Source organism: Micrasema longulum, unplaced genomic scaffold (genome assembly GCF_059751315.1).
Source record: "Micrasema longulum isolate JH-2025_06_02 unplaced genomic scaffold, ASM5975131v1 h1tg000348l, whole genome shotgun sequence".
NCBI classification, from domain to species: Eukaryota; Metazoa; Arthropoda; class Insecta; order Trichoptera; family Brachycentridae; genus Micrasema; species Micrasema longulum.
In genome coordinates, this window is record NW_028277551.1 from 224,430 (window position 1) to 232,812 (window position 8,383).

An 8,383-nucleotide genomic window follows, 5' to 3' on the forward strand; every position below is an offset into this window, starting at 1 on the left:
TGCAATAACTACATTTTTATTTGTAACTGATCTTGGTGCGTTATATTCCTTCACAAGGCCAATTTCTAGTGTTTTGGTGAACAAATCATGATATCCTGTAAACAGAAATAAGAGAAAGAAATATTTTTTTCTTTTATTTAGGAAACATTAAGTACTATTACATAGTTTTATAGTATGCTAAATTTTATGTAAATTATGTTTTTAATACCTCTTATGAATATACACATTATTGTTATTCCATTTTTTATTATAATTTTATATGTATTCTTCTCCTTTTTGTAAATCATAAAATGGAGTTTATACTCACATAATATATTCTCTATTGCATAATATTTATGTAAATTTAAGATCATAATGAAAAATTCTCAAATGATAACGATACTAAAACGATTTCTTGTTTAGCATTAGGTCTTATACCCATATATATGTAACTCATATAATATTTGAACTTTTATACAAATATGAACCAAACTTTTCTTCTTTAAATATCTCTTTGTAAAACAAAAGAACCAGAATTCACTTTACTTTATGTTTTCTTTAATATTCATTTATGAACTTGTAAATATTATAGTAACAATTTATACTGGAACATCAGAACTTAATATTGCTTACTATATATAAACTCTACAGATTTCTTCTGAAAAATTACAATCATTATACACTTACTTCTTACAGACACCATAATATATACTTATAACTTTCATATGTAATAATATACATAACTAATTATTCTTTTCTCACTTAAAATTCTTATCTATTTTTTATTTTTTTGTCACATTTAATGTTTATATCTTTTTAATTTATGAAAACTTAATTGGTCTTTTTATGTTAAAAAATTGTTGTTTTCAATACTTATTTTTTATTTAAAAAAAAAAAGAAATATTTGCGTTCTTATGATTTACCCAAATATTTAATAAAATAAAATAAATAAATAAACTACAAACTGTAAGTTCGAAACCAAAATGTCTTCAGCGTTTAACTAATAATTTATGTACCCCACAACACAGTATTGTATAACTTTTAACTCTTTAGGAATATCATCTGCTCCCTATCATACAAGTATATGTCCAACCTCTTTGAATCATAATTAAATTCATTTTATTAGTCTGTCAAAATATAATATAGTATTTTACATAGTAACAACAAACATAAAGAATACATTTGTCATTACAAAGCAGACATTGTAATCAATTCATTATTACTCTATTATAGCTATGTAAGTACTCACCTAGAATTTGCATCCGTAATTTGGAATCCACAATACATTACTTATATTGACAGGCTGGAGAAAGTACAAAATAATTTTTTAATATATTTGAATTTCTGATGCTCTTTTACATTTCACTTGAAAGACTTTTATTCTTTCTTTTTTCACTGCTGGTTTTATATTTTTAAACTTATTTGAATTACTTTTAGAATAGCATTTAAAAATAATATATTCCTTTTTTTACCATAATATGTTATTATTTTTTTATGATGTTTTTTTAAATTAACTTAAATTTATTGTTTTTTTTTCTTTAAATATCTCTTTTTACAAAGAGATATTTAAAGAAGAAAAGTTTGGTTCATATTTGTATAAAGAACTAATATTTTATGAGTTATATGTATATATATGAGTATAAGACCTAATGATAAACACGAAATTATTATAGTATAGCATACTTGAGGATTTTTCATTATAATCCTAAATTTACATAAATATTATGTAATAGAAAATATATTATGTGAGTATAAACTAGATTTCTCATGATCTAAAAAACGGAGAAAAATACATATAAAATTATAATACAAAATGGAATTACAATAATGTGTACATTCATAAGAGGTATTTAAAACATAATTTGCATCCAGGTAAAAATAGTTTGCTCATATTTATTAGTACATTTTTGTTTTTATGATCAGTATTATTCTGGGAAGTGTTCATTTCAGGGGAGTGTCTGCCTTCCTGGAGGTGGATCTGGTGAGTCCGAAGTAAGTACTGCTGTGGGTGAAGGTAGATTTCAGAAAGTCTTGTCTCCCGTCTGTTCTACATTGTATGGCGTTCTGGAATGGTCTTCTGTGGCAGTCAGTAAATATAAATACGTGGCTCGTGTTGAGAAGTTCTTTGTGGATAAAGGTTTTCTTTGGACTGTGGTGGATGCCTGGTGTTTGTCTGATGTCTGCGAGTCTGAGTCGTAGGTCGTTGACGAATGTCCCCTTGTCCTTGCATGTTGAGGCAGTGGAAGAAATCGCTCGGGAGCCTAGTAATTTCTGCTGGCAAACATTTGAGTTCGACTCGCACAGCAAATCGAGTAGTAATCGGGAGAGTATCTACCCTCTCACTACTCGTATCTTGATCTGCACTTGGGTGAAAATAATTTTGTAGTATGTACTTATTCTGAAAATAAAATTCACAATGAATATACAGGAAAGTTATTGCAACCTACCTTATGTATCTAAATAAGAACTTATTACTGGTGTTTATGGAGTTACTATAAAACTAGTTTGAACTTGTCTCAAATATAAATGGGAGCTCATTTACATACCATATTATTTAATTGAATTCGGTGATAAGAATCCTGGAACAAATGTATTAATAAGTCCCAAGTATGTCTACATTTAATCGTTTTTCTGTGCCATAAGTTTACTCGTTAAAAACAATGTTTTGAGTATGTCCAAATGTTTGCAGACAGGCTGGATTTCCTCCCTAGGGAGTTATCTAGTTCTAAATTTGTTGCAACAGAGAGGGAAAACATTTTCGAGAAGGGAATATGGAAGTCTAGGCACTTACAGGGCTTATGCTCTGTCATAGGCTGGTTTAAGTAGGCATTTTACACATTGTAACATTCTCCATTCTGCCTATGTTTTAACATCACATTTCCTCAACCCTTCCATCTGTTTTCTTTTGTGAAGTAAAAGGGCTGAAACTTTTATCATTTGGGTGAGATTTATTCGCCTGAACCAATTCACCTACGACGCAAATTCAGTATTCCCTTCTCAAAAATGTTTTCCCTCTCAGTTGTAACAAAAATTGTTTATATTGGTGACTACTCTTTGGTGTTTGTAGCTTTTTTTGTGTTCGTATAAATGTAATAATTAATGCAGAAAAAATATTATAGTAATGTTTATACAAGAATTACATTGGTATACTTATTTGTATCCATCGACAAATTTGTTGTATTCATTTCATGTTCAAAGGGCATATTTTATTTAAAATTCATCAAACTAACTCTGTTAAGATTATGTTCCAGGCATTTTTCTTGGCTCTTTAATATTCATGGAGAACTCCTTATTTTAAATCACACCCATGTGACTTTTAATCTGAAATGTTGTGTGTTATTTCATAAAATGTCAACTTCAAAATAGGTTAGGATTTGGTAAGGTAACCTAATAAAAAGTTTGATAATATCCTTACAAGACAAAATGCGTCACATTTTACACCCTTGTAAATAAAAAAATAAAAGGATAATTGAATCCAATAAAAGCATTTTACTTTGGATACCTTACGAAATTTTAATATAGAATTCAACCAATTACCTTGGAATCTATTACGTATAAACAATGTTATAATAAATGTTTTGAATTAGAAAAATTACATTATGATAGATGCTTAGCTTTTTTCTTGTAGCTTATAAACATTTGCTCTGTTATTTTTATATGATTCTATTGTTATTTACATTTTAGTACATACCTGATATTTCAAGCGTTGTCCCGATATTTCTTCACGAACTTTGTTTCAACTCGACTTTTTAATAGTCTTTGCCCTTCCATTACATAAATCGTCATGATTTTTACAAAATTAATCAATATTTCGTCATTTTCAACATTCCGCACCACGTTTGCACTCATTTTGACAGCTAAACGGTCACCGCTTCGCGACAAAAACCGTTCGAAAACAGTTCACACCGCTGTGACGGCCGTCCTGCAAATGGCGGCACCGTTGCTTCGACGTTACGTTCACGGTCAACGCTCTCTAGGAAACCAGCGCCATTGATTTACATAGTCAACGTTTTAATGACGTCATCCGCCGTCCCGTGACGGCCGCTTTGTGACGGTACCGCTGTCTTAGGAAACCATAGCTTAACCCCTACCTCTAAGAATAAGAACGACATTGGGAAAAATATCGCATAATAACGGGGTTACTTGTAATATTAAAAACCAATAAACAAAAGTTTTTTCACCTGCGTTACGGGTCTGCAATTTTTCACCTATTTTCGCCGGTCTGCAGGCTTAAAAAGGTTGGAAAACGCTGGTCAATAGAATTAAGAATAGTCCATAAACCACATACGCACATCAAACAGAAGGCGACTCAACTACTCATAAATGAGTAGGTTTACGTTTTGCCCCATTAATTTCATTATAGACGTCGCTCAGTACGCAACTCCTGATTTGAATTCAACTATGCCGTGTTGTGTCCTTTTAAAGTGTAGAAATACTGCTAGGATCATAAAGAAACAGGATGGCATCACATTTCATGTGTAATTAACAAACGAATGTTTAAGTAGCAAATGAATTACTTAAAAATTGAATTATTTTTCCATCTGTCAGATTGTCGAAGAAACAAAATGGAAATTTCGTTAGTGTTGCCTGGGTAGTAATTTTTTTTACCCTTCTTTGCTCATCTAATAAAATAATTAATGAAAATTAGACCTCAGATAGCAAATGAATTATTTTTCCATCTGTCAGATTGTCGAAGAAACAAAATGGAAATTTCGTTAGTGTTGCCTGGGTAGTAAATTTTTTTACCCTTCTTTGCTCATCTAATAAAATAATTAATGAAAATTAGACCTCAGATTAAACAACGCCGTGGGGGACATTTGACCGACATTATCTTTAAAACAACAAATACTATTTAACATGATATAAAAATATCCGTTTTATGTCAAATAAAATTTGTTTTATATTTTAAGTTCAAAGTTCATTAATTCAATTACTCTTATTAAATGACCCTTTACTTATCTACTCTGTTGTGTCAATCAATGTTTCCGAGTGCACAATAAATTTTTTAAAAAAATTACAAATAGTTTTTTTTTTACCTTACATTTGTGTTATAGTTAAATTCTTCGCGATCTGGCAATATTACGCCAGACTTAAAGTATGCGCGCGGCGAAAGTGTGTCTAAGTGGGGGAATTATTGGACACAGTCCGATGTATTCAAATATGATTCTATGCTCCTTCTGGACTATTCTTAATTCTATGCGCTGGTCTTAAGTATAAGCGAAACCGATAGAAAGACCCCCAGTCTTTATAACAGTTTAGGTGTGTGGAGGAAGTGCTTTCTTCATTATTACTGTGTTAAATAAGGATCGGTTACAAATAAGACTGTTCTGTTTTGAATCTGTTTCCATTTATTTCCAGAATAAAGACAATATACATACCTCGGCTTGTCGCAGCCATCTCACAATTTCCAGTTATTACAAATCTGTAAATAACAAAGACTCGCTATCACTCCATATATTATTCGATATAATAATGCATAGTACACCCTAACAAAGACGATATTCTTAAAGTTAGTTATATTCCCACCTAAAGTGAAAAGACACCTTTAAATTAAGAATAGACAAATTGAGATAGAAAAATATGTACCAGATGTAGAACAGTCATAATTACAGATATATTCGTTGAAAATTAAAATAATATTGACTGTTATTTAAAAATACTATCTAATTTAAAATATTTAAAAAAAACAAATGAACATAAATTTTCTAACCAACAATAAAACGGCGGGAAATCCTATACAGATTTGACATTGACAGGAAAAATCACACATCTTTTGTTTTTGCATAGAAAATTCGAATGTGGTTTTCTTGCAAACTATTCTATTTTTAAAGTTGTTTTAAGAATTACTACGTGTAGGTAGGGACTCATTACAGTTGTCAAATCATTTTATAAATTCTAATATGCTTTAAATCACCACTAACAAAAAATACCCCATTTAATTTATTTAGAATCATTAATAGTAATGTTTTGTTTTTTTTATGTTTATATATTATGTGATATAATAATCACAAAACACTCCCCATTACAATGTCTACGGTGGCGGAGAATCTACGAATTCGACGCTCGCCACATTTTAAACCTAGCGGATAAGAATACAATAAAAAATAAATGAAAAAATAAACAAACGATTAGTTGTGCTTTTTTTTCTCTCATTTTTTTCGAGTATCTTTTTTTGTTTTTTGTTCTTTTTATATATATTTTTGTTATATAATTGGACATGTATAATATTACTGTAAGTATTTTACTAAACATTCAATATTTACAGATTGAAGACCTAAAAACATATATGTACAATACTTTGTATAAATATTTTAGTTGAAAAAAAAATCTTGCTTACAATATTGTTTGTGGTTATTTTTATCTTATAGTCTATGCTAAACATTTTAGTGGGAATTAGGAACTCATAAATGAGTATAATTTGACTTTTAAACTCCTTTTTTGATTTTGTCAAAATCATTGTCGACAAAATCGAGTGGAGAAGTCCGCCTCGTAGTGCGGTTGGCACATTTGCCTGCCATGTTTGAGGCCCCGGGTTCGATTCCAGGTAGAGTCGACATAAAATATTAATTTTAAAGGCGGCTCTACATTGCAATATTTCAGTATCCCGGGACCGGCACCTGAAGCGTAAGACTGATCACCTCAACTTCATGTAACAAATGATCCAGATAAGCTGGATTTGCGGTAGCGATGTGGTGCCCTAAGCGCCACTGGGTGATCTCCGTTCTCCCGCTCTTCACCTCTCTGCCCGCCAACCGCCTTGGGTGAAAAGTCCTTTTTAGGGCTGTTGAGGTTGACTCGTGGTCGGCGCAGTCTGCCCCTGCCGTTTACGACGGGAAGCCTGACTGCGGTAGATGGCCGGTGACGAACCAGCGCACAACATGTGGTAAGGCGTACGTTGCAACTTGATTTAGTAATTGTTTAATCGAAACATGGTATTTTTGACGCAAAATACAACATTTACTTCCGATATCCATGGGTGTCAGCTCATACGACACAACTTAAAATTCTTTAAAAAAGGTGTGGTATACATAACTCAATTTCTGAGCTTGCGCAAAATTATGAGGAGCATTAGTTTATATGCGTCAACCACGTTAAAATGTACAGGACCAACCTGCCGATGGAAGAGCTACCTCTACGTTAAACAATATTACTTCCGACATTGATATTTTTCAGATCTCTGAGGGAGGTTTTCGATGCAAGATTCTCTCACTATTTTAACAGTTTTCAAAGATATTATAATGTACTTATGTGTAATTTTACATACATCAATTTTATAATTAATAGGACTTGAATAAGCTTTCGCTGTTTCCCGACAGATTTTTACTTTTTTAACTTTTTACATCGGGCAATACTATAGCCAACTTCATTGTGAAGCTCACCATTAGGCTTGAAATGACAGCAAAAACGATCTCGGATGTAATGAGGAAACATTTGTTGGCATTTTAAGTTTATGGTTTTCTCCATACATTTATTGACTTTTAGCCACTTCTCGGACATGCCAAACAAAAATATTGTCAGAGTAAAAACTGTTAAAAACATAATTTTCGAAATAAGAACCTAATAAAATTTAAACAGGCGACTAACCTAGGACTGATGCGGATGGCATTTATGACACTAGGTTAGTGTGTAAGTACCTAATTGGTGTTTTTAATATACCTTGATTATATACTCTGGTATAACGAGTAATGCTTATAATGAGCATACCTGAGTGGTATCGTTTCATACCTAGTCCTACCCCACCGGCCGTATTCACAGGACATCGCTCCCTTCGATTAAGACTTGTTTTGTTCGATGACTCGTGGCCTGGCGAACTTAACCTCAAACGATGAGTCGTTTTTTCGAGATGGTATTCGTATACTGCCAGAAAGATGGGAGAAAGTAATTGTTGGCAATCGATAATAAAAAACAGCGAGAGCTTATTCTAGTCCTCAATAAATATTATGCATTATAACATGACGTGTATATTACTGTTTAAAAAAATCCTATTGATGTACAACTTGCCATTTGTTTCGTAAAGATTCCAGTAATCTGAAAATTCATTAAACCGAACAGGCTCAGTTTTCGTTTGGATTGTAGGGACTATACTGTATATTATTTAAATAAATAAATTGAAATTGAAGTCAGTCACATAACAACCTTTTTGCCGCCGATACGACTATACATGTCCACAAAAATAACCTTAATGTCTTTGTTTATATATAATACTAAGAGATAACATTGAATTCTTAACCAATAAAGTCCTATAAAACTCACTCCCGATACGAATATGTCCAGTTAAAAACATCTCGAAAAGTCCACAGAAATCTAGAATTCATATTAAAAAATTCTCAGTCAATACAGAATTGTAAAGTATACAATGCCACACCCAACACAAGATTCAACAATTATCCTTTAGTTTATGATA

General features: G+C 31.6%; 1 long non-coding RNA gene across 2 annotated transcripts; it reads right to left on the bottom strand.

Annotated features, from left to right (window-relative positions):
* LOC148282259 (uncharacterized) lies at positions 1–3,875 on the bottom strand. Of its 2 annotated transcripts, none has more exons than XR_015822137.1 (3): positions 3,671–3,875; positions 3,210–3,300; positions 1–2,377 (listed from the first exon to the last, which is right to left on the bottom strand). It is a non-coding gene; the product is annotated as an uncharacterized LOC148282259 (long non-coding RNA). The 2 variants fall into 2 exon arrangements; XR_015822138.1 differs by having other exon boundaries at positions 3,120–3,300.
* Between the last annotated feature and the right edge of the window lie 4,508 nt (positions 3,876–8,383).